The sequence below is a fragment of the Scyliorhinus torazame genome, chromosome 4, assembly GCF_047496885.1.
Source record: "Scyliorhinus torazame isolate Kashiwa2021f chromosome 4, sScyTor2.1, whole genome shotgun sequence".
Classification (NCBI taxonomy): domain Eukaryota; kingdom Metazoa; phylum Chordata; class Chondrichthyes; order Carcharhiniformes; family Scyliorhinidae; genus Scyliorhinus; species Scyliorhinus torazame.
The window spans coordinates 87,553,724-87,576,434 of record NC_092710.1 but is presented as its reverse complement, the minus strand read 5'-3'; the positions used below and the strand labels follow the sequence as shown (position 1 = coordinate 87,576,434).

Here is a 22,711-nt window from a genome sequence, read left to right as displayed (position 1 = left end):
AAACCCATCTCCACAACTGACTCTGCTTACACCATCTTCACCCGTCCGCAATCCTGGTTGATTTGACTAATGTTTCGATCCAAATCCTACCTCGACTTATATTTTCAGTGAATTCAATAACAAGAATTGAAGTTAGATATGGCCGCTGGTATCAGAGTGGAGCAGGGGTGGGGTGGACCTTGTTCCACTGGTTGGGGAATCATTTAATTATAGAATTCCTACAGTGCAGAAGGAAGCCATTCTGCCCATCTGGATTTCACTTGGCTGGTTCGAAGAAAGTGGCTCTGTCTCTGCTGGGCTCATCCGTCAGGTAGCGATCGTTGGTCTTGAACTTAGCTGGCTGTTCCTGCTGTAATTGGGTTGGCACAGGCCGGATCCAAAAGAGACAGAACACATGGCTGTGTCCTCTTTCATCCCTCTGGGATTTTGCGTTCTTTGGGGCGGTCCTTAACCTTGGGCCCAATAGTTCGACAGGCCTCTGATCACTGTCTTCGATTTCGGCCAATAAAGGGGCGGGTGCCTTGGTGGCTGGGCGGGTCCTTAGCGGTCATTGACCTTGGCAGTTGTGCTTTCTGAGTAAGGGGAGTGGCGCTGGTCAGTCTGTGACTGTACCGGTTGCTTGATTGGAGTTCTATTGTCCTGGGAAAATGGGCCATTAAAATATAAACGAGCGGGGGTTTCGGTCAGGACTGGTTGCCTGTGTTTTAGATACACATAGGCTGTGTATCTGTCTGAGTACTGGGTTGGCTATAATTCCCATGGTCCTTTGCAGGTGGCCATCTTTGATGGCTACAATCCGTCCTTTTGATCCTGAACGCGAAGCGTGGTGGATCACACTATTGATCCCTGTTCATCCTTGGTGGCCCGGTCACCCTTGGTCAAGGCAAGGTTCTACTCTACTCTATCTTATGGTTTGGGACATTTACCTAATCATTAGTACATTCATAAATTAATTAATCTCTAACGGTTATTATAATTTACGTCACTATAATATTTAATTTGCCTGCACAGTTGATCTCTAGCTAATGCTATCTAAGCTACTCTCATGCTGCTGGTGTTGCTAACTTTTGGTTGGCTCTTAAATCGTAATTTGCTCTGTTTGTTTAACCTTTGCTCTAGAGTCGCCAGGTATCTTTATGATACCGCCACGAGGTTCAAGTAATGATCAATAACTCAACACACCAATTAGTAAGATTCAAATCAAAACACATTTATTATACACAGTAAATCACTACTCATGCATAAACTCTACTTTCTAGGCTATTCCTATCACTAAAAGGCCTATACTTAGCTTCGGACTGGCCCACCAGGTCAGTGGAACAAATGGCTTTTCGTTCAGGTCCTGAGTCTGCAGGATTTAAAAGCTGGTATGGACTTGTAGCTAGGAGCGCCTATCCCGTAGCGAGTGTTGACTTGAGACTTACTTGGTTGGCGGCAGCTGAGACAGGTCACTCTCACGGGTTGATTCAAGTTGCTGAGTGACCCTGCCAAAGAAGGACGATTTGAACTTGGAGGCTTTACTTTATAGTCCCTTCGGGGCGCACCCCATACCTGGTTCCAAATGATTGGACTACTTTGCGATCACTTGGATCGATTTCTCCAATGCTGGAGCGGTCCCTGATCGCTGGGCGGTCCCCAAGTGTCAGTTGGCCTTCCTTTGTCTTGGCTCCTGCTGGCGCCGAGGAGTCTGGCTTGGCTTTATTCACCTTAACTGTTGCCATTGTGCCTTGGAAATCGCTCATTACCATGCAGATGGCTGCTGCATTACTATGCAGATGGCTGCTGGTTTCAGTGCTGTCTGGTTGTTTTGCAGGTTTCAATATACATGATTTGTGCACCTGCTAGTCTTTGCCTGTTGGCTGAATTTCCCTTCAGCCTTTGCGGTTCTCCATTTTAAGCAGGTGGCTACACTGGTGAATATCAAAGAACTTGTATACAGTACAAAATTTAAAACAGCAGCATCACATTTCGACTTAATCCTAATAAAGTTAAAGGGGTACATGGTTTATCTTTAGCAGCGATTGTTACATGAGTTCAATTTTATTGAATTCCAAAGAAGGGGGCTCGGACTGTATATATCGGGGAGCGGGAGGCTTTTGCTCGCCATTTACGGAATCGGAGTGTCTGAATGACACTAGATTATTGCAATTACTAGAAGGGCCTCTACTATGTACGAAAGGGTGTTCCATTTGGCAATGTTTTCGTACCAGGTGGGGGTTTTGATGTCTGTCTTTGTGTGTGGTGTAATGTCCGTGCTGGTGGTGGCCTGTTGGTTGGTAGTGTTCGGGGCTGGTGTGGGGTTTGTAACAAAAGTTTGTTGTGCGCCCAGTTGCAGAAGTCCAGCGATGATCCAAACGCATGTCAGCAGTCCTTGCTTCATCCTGTGTTTTCTGTTTTCCGTGTAATCCTGGGGATGCAAGCATAGTATCTGTTATTATCTTTGGTTAATATCTTGTTTTATTAGTGTTTCTCTCCTTACTCCAATTACCCGTTATGATTGTCACCATGCGTGACTCCCTCATTTTTTGGGGGGGGAAATACCATTTTGAGAGACAAGAAATGCAAGTTTTTAAAGTACAGAGACTCTCGCAGCTTGTGGTCGATGCGGGGAGTGGGCGGACAATTTCTTCCACCAGTCTTTTCTTTACTTACAACCAGTGGTGGTTGAGGCTTATCGTAACCAGTCGAATTTCAGGGCGGCCAGTTTTATAGAGTTTCGTCACAAAGCTCAGAGGTAGTTCGCGTATAGCAGCGTGTATAACAGCAGTGAGCAGCGACCAATTGTGTCATATGTGTAAATAGCATGTGGGGAACGACCAGGTAAAGGGAAGAAGGGGTGATCGTATGGAACGTGGCAAAATACATTCTTTATACCACAACCAAAGAGAGAGTAGAGAAGGTGAAACTAAGGGCTTGCCACAGGCAATGCAGAGTGTAGAGAACCATTCCAGAGCATATGAAGTGAAGGGAACATGAGGTGCGTGTGGGCTGCTGCGGGAGAAGAATGAGTGGAATCCCCGGATAGGGCGGGGGTTAGTGCCGTTACTCCACTACCCAAGCTTAACTGACTGGAAGAATTTGGGGTCCTCAGGTAGGGCAGGGATCAGTGCCATGATTCCCGACCTGGGTGGACGGGAAGAGTTTGTAGTTACGTGGAAACCTGTCATAAAGACTGGGAGAACAGTGATCTGTTTCCCAACAAATGTGTGCCTTTAACTGACATTGGGCATCTTACCCTGGAATCAGAAGAGTAATTCTGTGTCTTGCGACATGAATTAAAACCATGTAGTAGAAGAAGGAAAAAAAAGCAGACAGGCTCCATCAGAACTTTGGACACCTTAATACTTAGGCGGTGTCTCTTTCTCATCATCTGGACACCTCCGGGTTCTGTACCAAACAGTGTTGTAAAAGCGTCACTGAAACGAGAGTCAGTATCTGAATCATCACCATCTCCCGGTTGCCAGACTCGTGTCTGCCGTTACTGTGCCTTGTCCGCGTGGGCCGTCTGATGGTCCGAATCGTCGTGCCTGACCAGTCTGCAAGAGTTGTCGCGGTGCCAAAGAGGGGCTTGTTTGTTGTGAGGTGTAGAGGCGGTGGGAGTGGAGGGCACGTTATCGTGGTCGGGCGGTGGATGTGGCGGTGTCTGGGGAAGGGCATATAGGGGGTCAAAGATATCTAAGTCGGGGACTGGGGTGACGAGGTGAATGTCTGTCCCTGTGGGTGGAGACAAGTTTGGGTCTGTGAGTGTACATAAGAACATAAGAACTAGGAGCAGGAGCGGGCCATCTGGCTCCTCGAGCCTGCTCCGCCATTCAATGAGATCATGGCTGATCTTTTGTGGACTCAGCTCCACTTTCCGGCCCGAACACCATAACCCTTAATCCCTTTATTCTTCAAAAAACTATCTATCTTTATCTTAAAAACATTTAATGAAAGAGCCTCTACTACTACACTGGACAAAGAATTCCATAGATTCACAACCCTTTGGGTGAAGAAGTTCCTCCTGAACTTAGTCCTAAATCTACTTCCCCTTATTTTGAGGCTATGCCCCCCAGTTCTGCTTTCACCCGCCAGTGGAAACAACCTGCCCGCATCTATCCTATCTATTCCCTTCATAATTTTATATGTTTCTATAAGATCCCCCTTCATCCTTCTAAATTCCAACGAGTACAGTCCCAGTCTACTCAACCTCTTGTCGTAATCCAACCCCTTCAGCTCTGGGATTAACCTAGTGAATCTCCTCTGCACACCCTCCAGCGCCAGTACGTACTTTCTCAAGTAAGGAGACCAAAACTGAACACAATACTCCAGGTGTGGCCTCACTAACACCTTATACAATTGCAGCATAACCTCCCTAGTCTTAAACACCATCCCTCTAGCAATGAAGGACAAAATTCCATTTGCCTTCTTAATCACCTGTTGCACCTGTAAACCAACTTTTTGCGACTCATGCACTAGCACACCCAGGTCTCTCTGCACAGCAGCATGTTTTAATATTTTATCATTTAAATAATAATCCCTTTTGTTGTTATTCCTACCAAAATGGATAACCTCACATTTGTCAACATTGTATTCCATCTGCCAGACCCTAGCCCATTCATTTAGCTTATCCAAATTCCTCTGCAGACTTCCAGTATCTTCTGCACTTTTTGCTTTACCACTTATCTTAGTGTCGTCTGCAAAGTTGGACACATTGCCCTTGGTCCCCAACTCCAAATCATCTATGTAAATTGTGAACAGTTGTGGGCCCAACACTGATCCCTGAGGGACACCACTAGCTACTGATTGCCAACCAGAGAAACACCCATTATTCCCCGCTCTTTGCTTCCTATTAATTAACCAATCCTCTATCCATGCTACTACTTTCCCCTCAATGCCATGCACCTTTATCTTATGCAGCACCTTTTGTGTGGCACCTTGTCAAAGGCTTTTTGAAATCCAGATATACCACATCCATTGGCTCCCTGGTATCTGCCGCACTGGTAATGTCCTCTCAAAATTCCACTAAATTTAGATAAGCACGACCTGCCCTTTATGAACCCATGCTGCGTCTGTCAATGGGACAATTTCCATCCAGGTGCCTCGATCTTTCTTCCTTGATGATAGATTCCAGCATCTTCCCTACTACCGAAGTTAAGCTCACTGGCCTATAATTACCCGCTTTCTGCCTACCTCCTTTTTTAAACAGTAGTGTCATGTTTGCTAATTTCCAATCCGCCGGGACCACCCCAGAGACTAGTGAATTTTGGTAAATTATCACTAGTGCATTTGAAATTTCCCTAGCCATCTCTTTTAGCACTCTGGGATGCATTCCATCAGGGCCAGGAGACTTATCTACCTTTAGCCCCATGAGCTTGCTCATCACTACCTCCTTAGTGATAACAATCCTCTCCAGGTCCTCACCTGTCATAGCCTCATTTCTTTTTTTAAAAATAATTTTTATTAAAGGTTTTCATAAAATATCAATAACAAAATGAGAAAGAAAAAAGAACCCAACAGGGTTAAGTACAAAACACAATCTAAAAAAGCAACCCCCCAAACCCCCCCCCCCCCCGCGGTACCTAAATAATAAATTAACATTAACACCCCGACTTAAGACAACAGGTGTATACACCCCCTCAGACCCTTACAGTGTAAATAACATGAACAAAAATAAAGTAAACCCCCCCCCCCCCCCCCCCAACCGCTGCTGCCATTGACCAATGTCTATCGTTCTGCCAGAAAGTCTAAGAACGGTTGCCACCGCCTAAAGAACCCTCGTACCGACCCTCTCAAGGCGAATTTCACCCTCTCCAATTTAATGAACCCTGCCATATCGCTGATCCAGGATTCCACGCTTGGGGGCCTCGCATCTTTCCACTGAAGGAGAATCCTTCGCCGGGCTACCAGGGATGCAAAGGCCAGAATTCCGGCCTCTTTCGCCTCCTGCACTCCCGGCTCCTCTGCCACCCCAAATATTGCGAGCCCCCAGCCCGGTTTGACCCTGGATCCGACAACCCTCGACATCGTCCTCGCTACGCCCTTCCAAAATTCCTCCAGCGCTGGGCATGCCCAGAACATATGGGTGTGATTTGCTGGGCTCCCTGAGCGCCTCATACAGCTGTCCTCACCCCCAAGGAACCTGCTCATCCTTGTCCCTGTCATGTGTGCCCTGTGCAGCACCTTAAACTGTATGAGGCTGAGCCTCGCGCATGAAGAGGAAGAGTTCACCCTCCCTAGGGCATCTGCCCACGTCCCCTTTTCGATCTCCTCTCCCAACTCCTCCTCCCACTTACCTTTCAACTCCACCACCGAGGCCTCCTCCTCCTCCTGCACCACCTGGTAAGTTTCCGAGATCTTCTCCCCCCCCCCCCCCCCCCCCCGAGAGCACCCTGTCCTGTACTGTGTGTGGCAGTAGCCGTGGGAATTCCACCACCTGCCGTCTGGCAAACGCCCTAACCTGTAAGTACCTGAAGGTGTTCCCCAGGGGGAGCCCGTACTTCTCCTACAGCTCACCCAAGCTCGCGAACCTCCCGTCCACAAACAGGTCCCCCAACTTTCGTATCCCTGCCCTGTGCCACCCCGAAAACCCTCCACCTGTTCTTCCTGGGGCGAACCGGTGGTTCCCCCGTAATGGGGTCCACGCGAGGCCCTAACTTCCCCCCCTATGCCGCCTCCACTGCCCCCAAATTTTGAGGGCCGCCACCACCACCGGGCTCGTGGTATACCTCCTTGGAGGGAGCGGCAGCGGCGCCGTTGCCAGCGCCCCCAGACTCGTACCCACACAGGACGCCGTCTCCAGCCTCTTCCATGCAGCCCCCTCCCCCTCCATCACCCACTTGCGCACCATTGTCGCATTGGCGGCCCAGTAGTACCCACAGAGGTTGGGCAGCGCCAGCCCCCCCCCCTATCTCTACTCCGCTCTAGGAACACCCTTCTCACCCTCGGAGTCCCTCGCGCCCAAACAAACCCCATTGTATAACCCGCCTGAAAAAAGCCTTCACAGGGAGGCACTGGAACAGGAACGAAATCCTTGGGAGCACCGTCATTTTGATTGACTGCACCCTACCTGCCAGGGACAGCGGCAGCGCGTCCCACCTCTTGAACTCCTCCTCCATTTGCTCCACCAGCCTTGTAAAGTTAAGCCTATGCAGGGCCCCCCAGCTCCTGGCCAACTGGATCCCCAAATATCTGAAACTCCTCTCCGCCCTTTTTAGTGGGAGCTCGCCAATCCCCCTCTCCTGGTCCCCTAGCTGAACTACGAACAGCTCGCTCTTCCGCATATTGAGCTTATAGAACATAGAACAATACAGCGCAGTACAGGCCCTTCGGCCCACGATGTTGCACCGAAACAAAAGCCATCTAACCTACACTATGCCATTATCATCCATATGTTTATCCAATAAACTTTTAAATGCCCTCAATGTTGGTGAGTTCACTACTGTAGCAGGTGGGGCATTCCACGGCCTCACTACTCTTTGCGTAAAGAACCTACCTCTGACCTCTGTCCTATATCTATTACCCCTCAGTTTAAAGTTATGTCCCCTCGTGCCAGCCATATCCATCCGCGGGAGAAGGCTCTCACTGTCCCCCCTATCCAACCCCCTGATTATTTTGTATGCCTCTATTAAGTCTCCTCTTAACCTTCTTCTCTCCAACGAAAACAACCTCAAGTCCATCAGCCTTTCCTCATAAGATTTTCCCTCCATACCAGGCAACATCCTGGTGAATCTCCTCTGCACCCGCTCCAAAGCCTCCACGTCCTTCCTATAATGCGGTGACCAGAACTGTACGCAATACTCCAAATGCGGCCGTACCAGAGTTTTGTACAGCTGCAACATGACCTCCCGACTCCGGAACTCAATCCCTCTACCAATAAAGGCCAACACTCCATAGGCCTTCTTCACAACCCTATCAACCTGGGTGGCAACTTTCAGGGATCTATGTACATGGACACCTAGATCCCTCTGCTCATCCACACTTTCAAGAACTTTACCATTAGCCAAATATTCCGCATTCCTGTTATTCCTTCCAAAGTGAATCACCTCACACTTCTCTACATTAAACTCCATTTGCCACCTCTCAGCCCAGCTCTGCAGCTTATCTATATCCCTCTGTAACCTGCTACATCCTTCCACACTATCGACAACACCACCGACTTTAGTATCGTCTGCAAATTTACTCACCCACCCTTCTGCGCCTTCCTCTAGGTCATTGATAAAAATGACAAACAGCAACGGCCCCAGAACAGATCCTTGTGGTACTCCACTTGTGACTGTACTCCATTCTGAACATTTCCCATCAACCACCACCCTCTGTCTTCTTTCAGCTAGCCAATTTCTGATCCACATCTCTAAATCACCCTCAATCCCCAGCCTCCGTATTTTCTGCAATAGACTACCGTGGGGAACCTTATCAAACGCTTTGCTGAAATCCATATACACCACATGAACTGCTCTACCCTCGTCTGCCTGTTCAGTCACCTTCTCAAAGAACTCAATAAGGTTTGTGAGGCATGACCTACCCTTCACAAAGCCATGCTGACTATCCCTGATCATATTATTCCTATCTAGATGATTATAAATCTTGTCTCTTATAATCCCCTCCAAGACTTTACCCACTACAGACGTGAGGCTCACCGGTCTATAGTTGCCGGGGTTGTCTCTGCTCCCCTTTTTGAACAAAGGGACCACATTTGCTGTCCTCCAGTCCTCTGGCACTATTCCTGTAGCCAATGATGACATAAAAATCAAAGCCAAAGGTCCAGCAATCTCTTCCCTGGCCTCCCAGAGAATCCTAGGATAAATCCCATCAGGTCCCAGGGACTTATCTATTTTCAGCCTGTCCAGAATTGCCAACACCTCTTCCCTACGTACCTCAATGCCATCTATTCTATTAGCCTGGGGCTCAGCATTCTCCTCCACAACATTATCTTTTTCCTGAGTGAATACTGACGAAAAATATTCATTTAGTATCTCGCCTATCTCTTCAGACTCCACACACAATTTCCCATCCCTGTCCTTGACTGGTCCTACTCCTTCCCTCGTCATTCGCTTATTCCTGACATACCTATAGAAAGCTTTTGGGTTTTCCTTGATCCTTCCTGCCAAATACTTCTCATGTCCCCTCCTTGCTCGTCTTAGCTCTCTCTTTAGATCCTTCCTCGCTACCTTGTAACTATCCATCGCCCCAACCGAAACTTCACACTTCATCTTCACATAGGCCTCCTTCTTCCTCTTAACAAGAGATTCCACTTCCTTGGTAAACCACGGTTCCCTCGCTCGACGCCTTCCTCCCTGTCTGACCGATACATACTTATCAAGAACACGCAGTAGCTGATCCTTGAACAAGCCCCACTTATCCAGTGTGCCCAACACTTGCAGCCTACTTCTCCACCTTATCCCCCCCAAGTCACGTCTAATGGCATCATAATTGCCCTTCCCCCAGCTATAACTCTTGCCCTGCGGTGTATACTTATCCCTTTCCATCATTAATGTAAACGTCACCGAATTGTGGTCACTGTCCCCAAAGTGCTCTCCTACCTCCAAATCCAACACCTGGCCTGGTTCATTACCCAAAACCAAATCCAACGTGGCCTCGCCTCTTGTTGGCCTGTCAACATATTGTTTCAGGAAACCCTCCTGCACACACTGTACAAAAAAACGACCCATCTATTGTACTCGAACTATATCCTTTCCAGTCAATATTTGGAAAGTTAAAGTCTCCCATAATAACTACCCTGTTACTTTCGCTCATATCCAGAATCATCTTCGCCATCCTTTCCTCTACATCCCTAGAACTATTAGGAGGCCTATAAAAAAACTCCCAACAGGGTGACCTCTCCTTTCATGTTTCTAACCTCAGCCCATACTACCTCGGAAGATGAGTCCCCATCTAGCATCCTCTCCGCCACCGTAATACTGCTCTTGACTAGCAGCGCCACACCTCCCCCTCTTTTGCCTCCTTCTCTGAGCTTACTAAAACACCTAAACCCCGGAACCTGCAACATCCATTCCTGTCCCATGTCTCCGAAATGGCCACAACATCGAAGTCCCAGGTACCAACCCATGCTGCCAGTTCCCCGACCTTGTTTCGTATACTCCTGGCATTGAAGTAGACACACTTCAAACCACCTACCTGAACACTGGCCCCCTCCTGCGACGTCAAATCTGTGCTCCTGACCTCTATACTCTCATTCTCCCTTACCCTAAAACTACAATCCAGGTTCCCATGCCCCTGCTGCATTAGTTTAAACCCCCCCAAAGAGCACTAACAAATCTCCCCCCCAGGATATTTGTGCCCCTCAGGTTCAGATGTAGACCATCCTGTCTGTAGAGGTCCCACCTTCCCCAGAAAGAGCCCCAGTTATCCAAAAATCTGAATCCCTCCCGCCTGCACCATCCCTGTAGCCACGTGTTTAAATGCTCTCTCTCCCTATTCCTCATCTCACTATCACGTGGCATGGGCAACAACCCAGAGATAACAACTCTGTTTGTTCTAGTTCTGAGCTTCCATCCCTGCACTGACTGCTTTTTCCCAGTCCCTCTTACAGTTACCCACCTATCTCCAATCTTTGGTGTAACTAATTCCCTGAAGCTGCTATCTATGACCCCTTCTGCCTCCCGAATGATCCGAAGTTCTTCCAACTCCAGCTCCAGTTCCCTAACTCGGTCTTGGAGGAGCTGGAGATGGCAGCACTTCCTGCAGGTAAAATCAGCAGGGACACTAACTGCATCCCTCACCTCAAACATCCTGCAGGAGGAACATTGCACTCCCTTCCCTGCCATTCCTCTAACTTTCTACCAAGATCTGGCTAACAACTAAATTAATTTTTTATAAAAAATAATAATAATATAATAAAATATGGTACTTACCTCTGACCAATGGGTTTTATTATTAGGTTAGAGGAGGAGGGTGGGTGGGAGACACTACACGTGTAGTGTCTCGGGTTTCCTCTCCTCCAGAATTTATTGGTGAGGGTCTTCCCAGACGTCCGCGGGTCGACTTCCTGTTCCCGCCTAAAAAACTAATTAAAAAAAAAAGAAAAATTCTCAGCTCCTGCTGAAATTGACTAACCAGCCAGCTCCACTCCCGCCGAAATCGACTGGCCTGCCCCTGCAAAGACAAGTGCTTTTAAAGGTTGACTTACCTCCCAGCAACCTCCTTCCGCAATGCTCCCACTGAAACTGACTCACCAGCTGTTCTCACGCCGAAATCGACTGGCCTGCCCCTGCAAAGACAAGTGCTTTTAAAGGTTGACTTACCTCCCAGCAACCTCCTTCCGCAATGCTCCCGCTGAAACTGACTCACCAGCTGTTCTCACGCCGAAATCGACTGGCCTGCCCCTGCAAAGACAAGTGCTTTTAAAGGTTGACTTACCTCCCAGCAACCCAGCTTGTACCCCGAAAAGTCCCCAAATTCCCTAAGGATCCTCATTACCTCTGGCATTCCTCCCACCGGGTCCGCCACATACAGCAGCAGGTCGTCCGCATAAAGCGACACCCTATGCTCCTCCCCACCCCGCACCAACCCCCTCCAGTTCCTCGACTCTCTCAGTGCCATAGCCAGGGGTTCAATCGCCAGTGCGAAGAGCAAGGGGGACAGGGGACACCCCTGTCTCGTCCCTCGGTGCAACCGAAAGTACTCTGACCTCCTCCTATTTGTGGCCACACTCGCCATCGGGACCTCATACAAGAGCCTAACCCACCTGAAAAACCCCTCCCCAAACCCGAACCTCTTCAGCACCTCCCACAGGTACCCCCACTCTACCCTATCGAAGGCTTTCTCAGCGTCCATCGCCACCACTATCTCCGCCTCCCCCTCCCTCGCCGGCATCATGATAACGTTCAAAAGCCTCCGCACATTCGCGTTCAACTGTCTCCCCTTCACAAACCCCGCCTGGTCTTCATGGATGATCTGCGGCACACAATCCTCAATCCTCGTGGCTAAGACCTTCGCCAGCACCTTGGCATCTACATTTAGCAAGGAAATCGGTCTGTAAGACCCACATTGCAAGGGATCTTTGCCCCGCTTCAGGATCAAGGAGATCAGTGCCCGGGACATCGTCGGGGGTAAAGCCCCCCCCTCCCTTGCCTCATTGAAGGTCCTAACTAACAGCGGGCCCAACAGGTCCATATATTTTTTAGAGAACTCGACCGGGAAACCGCCTGGCCCCGGTGCCTTCCCCACCTGCAAGCTTCCTATCCCTTTGATCAGCTCCTCCAGCCCAATCGGGGCCCCCAGTCCCGCCACCAGTCCCTCTTCCACCTTTGGAAACCTCAATTGGTCCAGGAAACGGCCCATCCCTCCCTCCTCCCGTGGGGGCTCGGATCGGTACAATTCCTCGTAGAAGTCCCTGAAGACCCCATTGATGACAACCCCACTCCGCACCACGCTCCCTCCCCTGTCGTTAACTCCCCCGATCTCCCTAGCTGCGTCCCGCTTCCGAAACTGATGCGCCAGCATCCGGCTTGCCTTTTCCCCATACTTGTAGACCGCCCCCTGGGCCTTCCTCCACTGCACCTCCGCCTTCCTGGTGGTCACCAGGTCGAATTCGGCCTGGAGGCTGCGCCTCTTCCTCAACAATCCTTCCTCAGGTTCTTCCGCATACCTCCTGTCTACCCTCACCATCTCCCCCAGCAGCCTCTCCCTCGCCCTCCGCTCCTTGTGGGCCCTGATGGAGATCAGCTCTCCCCTCACCACCGCCTTCAGTGCCTCCCATACCATCCCCACTCGGACCTCCCCGTTGTCGTTGGTCTCCAAGTACCTCTCTATACTTCCTCGGATCCGCTCGCTCACCTCCTCGTCCGCCAACAGCCCCACCTCCAAGCACCACAGCGGGCGCTGGTCCCTCTGCTCCCCCACCTCCAAGTCCACCCAATGCGGGACGTGGTCCGAAATGGCTATTGCCGAATACTCTGTATCCTCTACTCTCGCTATCAGCGCCCTACTCAAAATGAAAAAGTCGATTCGAGAATAAGCCTGATGGACATGTGAGAAGAATGAAAATTCCCTAGCCCCCGGCCTTGCAAATCTCCAAGGGTCCACCCCTCCCATTTGGTCCATAAATCCCCTCAACACTCTAGCCGCCGCCGGCTTCCTACCCATCCTAGACCTGGAGCGATCCAGTGCCGGATCCAACACCGTGTTAAAGTCTCCCCCCATTATCAGGCCCCCCACTTCCAAGTCTGGGATCCGACCCAACATACGCCGCATGAAACCCGCATCATCCCAGTTCGGAGCATACACATTGACCAGTACCACCCTCTCTCCCTGCAACTTATCACTTACCATTATGTACCTACCGCCATTATCTGCCACAATGCTCGACGCCTCGAATAACACCTTCTTTCCCACCAAGATCGCCACCCCTCGATTTTTGGCATCTAGCCCCGAATTAAACACCTGACCTACCCACCCTCTCCTCAGTCTTACCTGGTCTGCCACCTTCACGTGTGTCTCCTGGAGCATAACCACATCCGCCTTGAGCCCCTTCAGGTGCGCGAACACGCGGGCCCGCTTAACCGGCCCATTCAGTCCCCTTACATTCCAGGTTATCAGCCGGATCAGGGGGCTACCCGCCCCCCTCCCCTGCCGACTAGCCATGACCCCCTCCTTGGCCAGCCACACGCCCGCACCCCACACCCGGCCCGTTCCCCACAGCGGCATACCCCCGTCTCGACCCACCCCACTCGCTCCAGCTCCTCCTTGATCTTGGCAGCAGCAACTTGATTCCCCCCCCCCGGGCTAGGACCCATCCTAGCTGGTTTACTCCCCCCATTGCACTTCCGCAAGTCAGCTGAGTCCTGCTGACCCCGGCTACTCCCACCTCCCCTTCGACTCCTCCCATTGTGTGGCACACCCTCCGCTCCCCATTCACAGGCTCTCCCCCTCCTTTCTAAGCGCGGGAAACAATCCTCGCTTCCCCGCCCCGCCCCCCCCCCCCCCGCCCCCCCCAGTCTTCGGCGCGGGAATAAAATCCCGCGCTCTCCACCTACCAGGCCCCGCCACCAACCAAAACAGTGCCCAACCCGCCCCATCCACCCTCCCCAACCCGAAAGAGAAAAACACAGAGAAAAAGAAACCCAAAACAATGCAAAGGCCCCCCCACCCCCCCACCAAACCAAAAATATGCATAACATGTCCACCACAGTCCCCAATCGCCCATCCCGACCCTCAGTCTGTGTCCAGCTTCTCGGCCTGAACAAAGGCCCGCGCCTCCTCCGGAGACTCAAAATAATGGTGCCGGTCCTTGTAGGTAACCCACAGTCGCGCCGGCTGCAACATGCCAAACTTCACCCCCCTCCTGTGCAGCACCGCCTTCGCTCGATTGTACCCGGCCCTCCTCTTCGCCACCTCCGCACTCCAGTCCTGATATATCCGAACCTCCGCGTTCTCCCACCTGCTGCTCCTCTCCTTCTTGGCCCACCTGAGCACACACTCCCGATCGACGAAGCGATGGAACTGCACCAGCACCGCCCGCGGAGGCTCGTTAGCCTTGGGCCTCCTCGCCAACACTCTATGGGCCCCTTCCAGCTCCAGGGGCCCCTGGAAGGACCCCGCTCCCATCAGTGAGTTTAACATGGTGACCACATAGGCCCTCACGTCCACAGCCCCTCCGGGAGGCCCAGAATCCGCAGATTCTTCCGCCTCGACCGATTCTCCATCTCCTCGAACCGCTCCTGCCATTTCTTGTGGAGCGCCTCGTGTGCCTCCACCTTTACCGCCAGGACTAAGATCTCGTCCTCATTGTCAGAGATCTTTTGTTGTGCCTCTCGGATCGCCACCCCCTGGGCCGTCTGTGTCTCCAGCAGCTTATCAATAGAAGCCTTCATCGGCTCTAGCAGGTCCGTTTTAATCTCTCTGAGGCAGCGCTGGATACCCTCCTGTTGCTCCTCTGCCCACTGCCTCCACGCTGCCTCGTCTCTGCCCGCCGCCATTTTGTCCTCCCTCCCTCCCTTCTTCTGGTCCACCACCACCTTTTTTGTCACCCCGCTCCTAGTTAAAGCCATATACTGACGGGGAGCTATTATTAACTCCTTCCCACACCGGGAAACGTCGAAAAAGTGCCCTTGGGGGGGGCCAGAAAAGAGCCCAAAAGTCCGTTTTTGCGGGAGCCGCCGAATGTGCGACTTAGCTCCGCATAGCCGCAACCGGAAGTCTCGTGAGGGAATCCTTTTGGCAGTGTTCGCTTCACCAATCTGCCCCAAAATGTCTGTGGAAACACCTGAAACAGGTCTAAGAGTCCGTTCCAGACGGGAGTTGCCGAATGCGCGACCTACTCCTCCATGGCCGCCACCGCAACCCGCTTCTTCAGTGGCCTTGGTGAGATCTTTTCACAGTTGTTCCCTCTGCTGTTAGAATTCAACTTTGATAAAGGCCCTCCGGTCAGTTTGCAGCTTTAAGCTTGCCCTTCCCCCGCCTGCATGCTGGAAGAGGCCCTGTTTATCCTGTTGCAGCCAAATCTTTTACTGTTTCTGAAGGGTCTGGTAGCCAAAAGACATAACATTCCTGGGGGACACTGTCAGGGGAATGTTGCAGTCTTCCTGCCACACCGGGAAATGTCAAACAAATGCTGTGGGGGCCCTACAAAAGAGACCAAAGGTCCATTCCAAGCGGGAGCGACCGAATATGCAACCTATTCTGCATAGCCGCACCCGGAAGTCTCCATAGCCTCATTTCTATCAGTCACTGGCATGTTATTTGTGTCTTCCATTGTGAAGACCGACCCAAAAAACCTGTTCAGTTCCTCAGCCATTTCCTCATCTCTCATTATTAAATCTCCCTTCTCATCCTCTTGAGGGTGGATGGGAAGAGTTTGTAGGTATGTGGAAACCTGTCATAAAGACTGGGAGAACAGTGATCTGTTTCCCAACAAACGTGTGTCTTTAACTGACATTGGGCATCTTACCCTGGAATCAGAAGAGTAATTCTGTGTCGTGTGACATGAATTAAAACCATGTAGTAGAAGAAGAAGAAGGAAAATAAGCAGGCAGGCTCCATCAGAACTTTGGACACCTTAATACTTAGGCGGTGTCTCTTTCTCATCATCTGGACACCTCGGGGTTCTGTACCAAACCGTGTTGTAAAAGCGTTACCGAAACGAGAGTCAGTATCTGAATCATCACCATCTCCCGGTTACCAGACTCGTGTCTGCCGTTTCTGTGCCTTGGCCATGTGGTCCATCGGATGGTCTGAATCGTCATGTCTTACTAGTCTGCAAGAGTTGTCGCGGTGCCAAAGAGGGGCTTGTTTGTTGTGAGGTGTAGAGGCAGTGGGAGTGGAGGGCAAGTTATCGTTGTCGGGCGGTGGATGTGGCGGTGGCTGGGGGAGGGCATATAGGGGGTCAAAGATATCTAAGTCGTGGTTCCGGGGGCGCGGATGACGAGGTGAATGTCTGTACCTGTGGGCGGAGACAAGTTCGGGTCTGTGGGTGTAGACAAGAGATAAATGCCGACATGGCTGGGGAGGGTTGGCGTAGGGGTCGGACTAGGTTGTCGATGGGCGGGGTGTAATCGCCTCCTATTGCCAGAGTGTGGCTACATTGTGATCCGTAGACTCCGAGTTGGTTGTTGTGGGACCAATCAGTTTTACCGTTGGGGTACGTTATCTTGTACATGGAGGGGCTCATTTTGTCAGAAATGGAGTAGTGTCCTGCTAATTTGGGGGAGCGGAAGAACTGGGATTGTAAAGTTAAACCATTACTTGCTGACTGACTGTGTACGGGGTGGACGGTTTTGTCAAATCAGGCTTTACTCTGCTTCTTTCTAGCGCCTAATCGGACAGCTGCAGCGAGTTATGCCACTTTAATGTTATCTGTAACCTGTTGGACTGCTTTTTCATGGGTGAGGGCAGGTACTGTCGGGCTTGCCAGATCGAGGCCTAATAAATATTCAATACCCTACATGGGCCGTCCGGTCATGAGTGTGGGGGGTGAAACCTGTGGAACTGTAAACGGTGTTCCAAATAAACATGAGAGCAAATGGGAGGACCGTGTCCCACGTGGTATTGTTCTGTTGCACCATCTTCCTAATGGTCGCTTTTAAAGTTCGATTCATTAGAACATAGAACATAGAACGATACAGCGCAGTACAGGCCCTTCGGCCCACGGTGTTGCACCAAAACAAAAGCCATCTAACCTACACTATGCCATTATCATCCATGTGTTTATCCAATAAACTTTTAAATGCCCTCAATGTTGGCGAGATCACTACTGTTGCAGGTAGGGCATTCCACGGCCTCACTACTCTTTGCATAAAGAACCTACCTCTGACCTCTGTCCTATATCTATTACCCCTCAGTTTAAAGTTATGTCCCCTCGTGCCAGCCATTTCCATCCGCGGTAGAAGGCTCTCACTGTCCACCCTATCCAACCCCGTGATCATTTTGTATTCCTCTATTAAGTCTCCTCTTAACCTTCTTCTCTCCAACAAAAACAACCTCAAGTCCATCAGCCTTTCCTCAAGAGATTTTCCCTCCATACCAGGCAACATCCTGGTAAATCTCCTCTGCACCCGCTCCAAAGCCTCCACATCCTTCCTGTAATGCGGTGACCAGAACTGTACGCAATACTCCAAATGCGGCCGTACCAGAGTTTTGTACAGCTGCGACATGACCTCCTGACTCCAGAACTCAGTCCCTCTACCAATAAAGGCCAACACTCCATAGGCCTTCTTCACAACCCTATCAACCTGGGTGGCAACTTTCAGGGATCTATGTACATGGACACCTAGATCCCTCTGCTCATCCACACTTCCAAGAACTTTACTATTAGCCAAATATTCCGCATTCCTGTTATTCCTTCCAAAGTGAATCACCTCACACTTCTCTGCATTAAACTCCATTTGCCACCTCTCAGCCCAGCTCTGCAGCTTATCTATATCCCTCTGTAACCTGCTACATCCTTCCACACTGTCGACAACACCACCGACTTTAGTATCGTCTGCAAATTTACTCACCCACCCTTCTGCGCCTTCCTCTAGGTCATTGATAAAAATGACAAACCGCAACGGCCCCAGAACAGATCCTTGTGGTACGCCACTTGTAACTGAACTCCATTCTGAACATTTCCCATCAACCACCACCCTCTGTCTTCTTTCAGCTAGCCAATTTCTGATCCACATCTCTAAATCTCCCTCAATCCCCAGCCTCCGTATTTTCTGCAATAGCCTACCGTGGGGAACCTTATCAAACACTTTACTGAAATCCATATACACCACATCAACTGCTCTACCCTCGTCTACCTGTTCAATCACCTTCTCAAAGAACTCGATAAGGTTTGTGAGGCATGACCTACCCTTCACAAAGCCATGCTGACTATCCCTGATCATATTATTCCTATCTAGATGATTATAAATCTTGTCTCTTATAATCCCCTCCAAGACTTTACCCACTACAGACGTGAGGCTCACCGGTCTATAGTTGCCGGGGTTGTCTCTGCTCCCCTTTTTGAACAAAGGGACCACATTTGCTATCCTCCAGTCCTCTGGCACTATTCCTGTAGCCAATGATGACATAAAAATCAAAGCCAAAGGTCCAGCAATCTCTTCCCTGGCCTCCCAGAGAATCCTAGGATAAATCCCATCAGGCCCCGGGGACTTATCTATTTTCAGCCTGTCCAGAATTGCCAACACCTCTTCCCTACGTACCTCAATGCCATCTATTCTAATAGCCTGGGTCTCAGCATTCTCCTCCACAACATTATCTTTTTCCTGAGTGAATACTGACGAAAAATATTCATTTAGTATCTCTCCTATCTCTTCAGACTCCACACACAACTTCCCATCCCTGTCCTTGACTGGTCCTACTCTTTCCCTAGACATTCGCTTATTCCTGACATACCTATAGAAAGCTTTTGGGTTTTCCTTGATCCTACCTGCCAAATACTTCTCATGTCCCCTCCTTGCTCGTCTTAGCTCTCTCTTTAGATCCTTCCTCGCTACCTTGTAACTATCCATCACCCCAACTGAAACTTCACACCTCATCTTCACATAGGCCTCCTTCTTCCTCTTCATTCTCTCGACAATGCCACTGGATTGGGGGTGATATGCTGTATGGAATTTCTGCCTGATCCCAAAAATTGTTAAAACATTTTGCATGACTCTGCCGGTGAAGTGGGAACCTTGGTCTGCCTCGATGCTCCGGGGGAGACCCCAGTGTGTGAATATCTGTTGGGTCAAAATCTTAGCAGTGGCCTTTGCTGTGTTTGTCCGTGAGGGAAATTCTTCTACCCATTTAGTAAAGGTGTCAATTACAACCAACACGTACTTGAAACCGTTTCTGCAAGGGGGAAGGGGGCCAATGTAATCGATTTGCAAATTTGTCCAAGGGCCATTAACAGGTCGGGTGTGACGTAATTGTCCTTTCTTTGAGTAACGTTCAGGATTGTTCTGAGCACAGATAAGGCAATTCTTGACATAATGGGTTCCATCGCTTTTTAAATTGGGCCACCAACACAAAGGTCTTAAATGGACAATGGTATTGTCTATCCCCTGATGTCCGTCATGAAATTGGTAAATGAGCTGGCTTCTGTCCTGGGTGGGGACCACATAAATTCCGTTTTTTAAAACTATGCCGCCCTGTACAGTCGGTGCGTCCTTCCATTTATCATAGGGAGCTGGGAAGGTGCCGTCTAAAACCTGTGTGAGGGTGCCGTCTGCTTCTTGGGCTTGGGATCCTCAATATTGGCCTGGGAAACCTGGACTGAGTGTATCGGTTCGCTTTCGGGTGGCTGCCAGAAGTGGCCATGGCATGATCTTGCTTTAGCTAGGGCGTCTGCCTTTACATTATCAGGTAGGGAGGAGTGATGATGGCTTCTTACTTTAATGATACAGTATGTGCAATCTGAGGCTGTCTTGAGAATGTGCTTTAACAATGGGGTAGAGGGTAGGGCTTTCCATCGGCTGAAACAAAACCTCGAGATTCCCACAGGGGCAGGAATTCTGTTAAACGGTTGCACACATACAGTTGTCTGTGTGTATGTCTGTGGGGATTGGAAAAGAGTCTGGGTGCTGAATTATTTAGGCTATGGCTGCGAGTTCTGCTGCTTGTGAACCTAGGTGGCCGGGCAATTTTAAAGAGATCTCTTCTAGTGGGCGTCCCTGCGCGTCTTCCACATAAATTCCACAACCAGCAATTCTAACTCCATTTTTGATTGTGGACGAACCGTCGACATACATTTTTAAAGTATCCCCTGTGGTTTGGGAATCCTGTGTCTTACTGCCTACTCGTGGGTGTAGTGACTTTGGGATAAAGTGTCCAGTGTGGTGTTGGGCTGCTATTATCTGGGACTCGTGGGGTCCCTGCATATTGTAGATTATCGGCCAGAAATGTGTGGGCATTTTACCGTAATGTAACAGAAGAACTAGGAGCAGGAATAGGCCATCTGGCCCCTCGAGCCTGCTCCACCATTCAATGAGATCATGGCTGATCTTTTGTGGACTCAGCTCCACTTTCCGGCCTGAACACCATAACCCTTAATCCCTTTATTCTTCAAAAAACTATCTATCTTTATATTAAAAACATTTAATGAAGGAGCCTCTACTGCTTCACTGGACAAGGAATTCCATAGATTCACAACCCTTTGGGTGAAGAAGTTCTTCCTAAACTCAGTCCTAAATCTACTTCCCCTTATTTTGAGGCTATGCCCCCTAGTTCTGCTTTCACCCACCAGTGGAAACAACCTGCCCGTATCTATCCTATCTATTCCCTTCATAATCTTATATGTTACTATAAGATCCCCCCTCATCCTTCTAAATTCCAAAGAGTACAGTCCCAGTCTTCTCAACCTCTCCTCGTAATCCAACCCCTTCAGCTCTGTGATTAACCTAGTGAATCTCCTCTGCACACCCTCCAGTGCCAGTACTTCCTTTCTCAAGTAAGGAGACCAAAACTGAACACAATACTCCAGGTGTGGCCTCACTAACACCTTATACAATTGCAGCAGAACCTCCCTAGTCTTAAACTCCATCCCTCTAGCAATGAAGGACAAAATTCCATTTGCCTTCTTAATCACCTGTTGCACCTGTAAACCAACCTTTTGCGACTCATGCACGAGCACACCCAGGTCTCTCTGCACAGCAGCATGTTTTAATATTTTATCATTATCATAATCATTTTATCATAAATAATAATCCCTTTTGTTGTTATTCCTACCAAAATGGATAACCTCACATTTGTCAACATTGTATTCCATCTGCCAGACCCTAGCCCATTCACTTAGCTTATCCAAATTCCTCTGCAGACTTCCAGTATCTTCTGCACTTTTTGCTTTACCACTTATCTTAGTGTCGTCTGCAAAGTTGGACACATTGCCCTTGGTCCCCAACTCCAAATCATCTATGTAAATTGTGAACAGTTGTGGGCCCAACACTGATCCCTGAGGGACACCACTAGCTACTGATTGCCAACCAGAGAAACACCCATTAATCCCCACTCTTTGCTTTCTATTAATTAACCAATCCTCTATCCATGCTTAATGCCATGCATCTTTATCGTATGCAGTAACCTTTTGTGTGGCATCTTGTCAAAGGCTTTCTGGAAATCCAGATATACCACATCCATTGGCTCCCCGTTATCTACCGTACTGGTAATCTCCTCACAAAATTCCACTAAATTAGTTAGGCACGACCTGCCCTTTATGAACCCATGCTGCGTTTGTCCAATGGGACAATTTCCATCCAGATGCCTCGCTATTTCTTCCTTGATGATAGATTCCAGCATCTTCCCTACTACCGAAGTTAAGCTCACTGGCCTCTAATTACCCACTTTCTGCCTACCTCCTTTTTTAAACAGTGGTGTCACGTTTGCTAATTTCCAATCCGCCTGGACCACCCCAGAGTCTCGTGAATTTTGGTAAATTATCACTAGTGCATTTGCAATTTCCCTAGCCATCTCATTTAGCACTCTGGGATGCATTCCATCAGGTCCAGGAGACTTGTCTACCTTTAGCCCCATTAGCTTGCCCATCACTACCTCCTTGGTGATATCAATTCTCTCAAGGTCCTCACCTGTCATAGCCTCATTTCCATCAGTCACTGGCATGTTATTTGTGTCTTCCACTGTGAAGACCGACCCGAAAAACCTGTTCAGTTCCTCAGCCATTTCCTCATCTCCCATTATTAAATCTCCCTTCTCATCCTCTAAAGGACCAATATTTACCTTAGCCACTCTTTTTTGTTGAAATTAGTGAAATGAAAATCGCTTATTGTCACAAGTAGGCTTCAAATGAAGTTACTGTGAAAAGCCCCTAGTTGCCACAGTCCACCGCCTGTTCGGGGAGGCTGGTACGGGAATTGAACCGTGCTGCTGGCCTGCCTTGGTCTGCTTTAAAAGCCAGCGATTTAGCCCAGTGTGCTGAACCAGCCCCAGTGTTTTATGTATTTGTAGAAACTTTTGCTATCTGTTTTTATATTCTGAGCAAGTTTACTCTCATAATCTATCTTACTCTTCTTTATAGCTTTTTTAGTAGCTTTCTGTTGCCGCCTAAAGATTTCCCAGTCCTCTAGTCTCCCACTGATCTTTGCTACTTTGTATGTTTTTTCCTTCAATTTGATACTCTCCCTTATTTCCTTAGATATCCACGGTCGATTTCCCTCTTTTTACCGTCCTTCCTTTTTATTGGTATAAACCTTTGCTGAGCACTGTGAAGAATCACTTGGAAGGTTCTCCACTGTTTCACTATAAAGTCTTTGCTCCCAGTCTACCTTAGCTACTACTTCTCTCATCCCATTGT

The 22,711-nt window shown here is 49.4% G+C and overlaps 1 protein-coding gene and 1 long non-coding RNA gene across 2 annotated transcripts in view; one reads left to right on the top strand and one right to left on the bottom strand.

Annotated features, from left to right (window-relative positions):
* Positions 1-22,711, top strand: part of asrgl1 (asparaginase and isoaspartyl peptidase 1) — a 540,016-nt gene that overhangs the window by 434,203 nt on the left and 83,102 nt on the right. The gene's annotated exons all lie outside the window — the stretch shown is intronic.
* Positions 1,191-10,966, bottom strand: LOC140411617 (uncharacterized). The gene is made up of 2 exons (XR_011940900.1): positions 10,854-10,966; positions 1,191-2,407 (listed from the first exon to the last, which is right to left on the bottom strand). It is a non-coding gene; the product is annotated as an uncharacterized lncRNA (long non-coding RNA).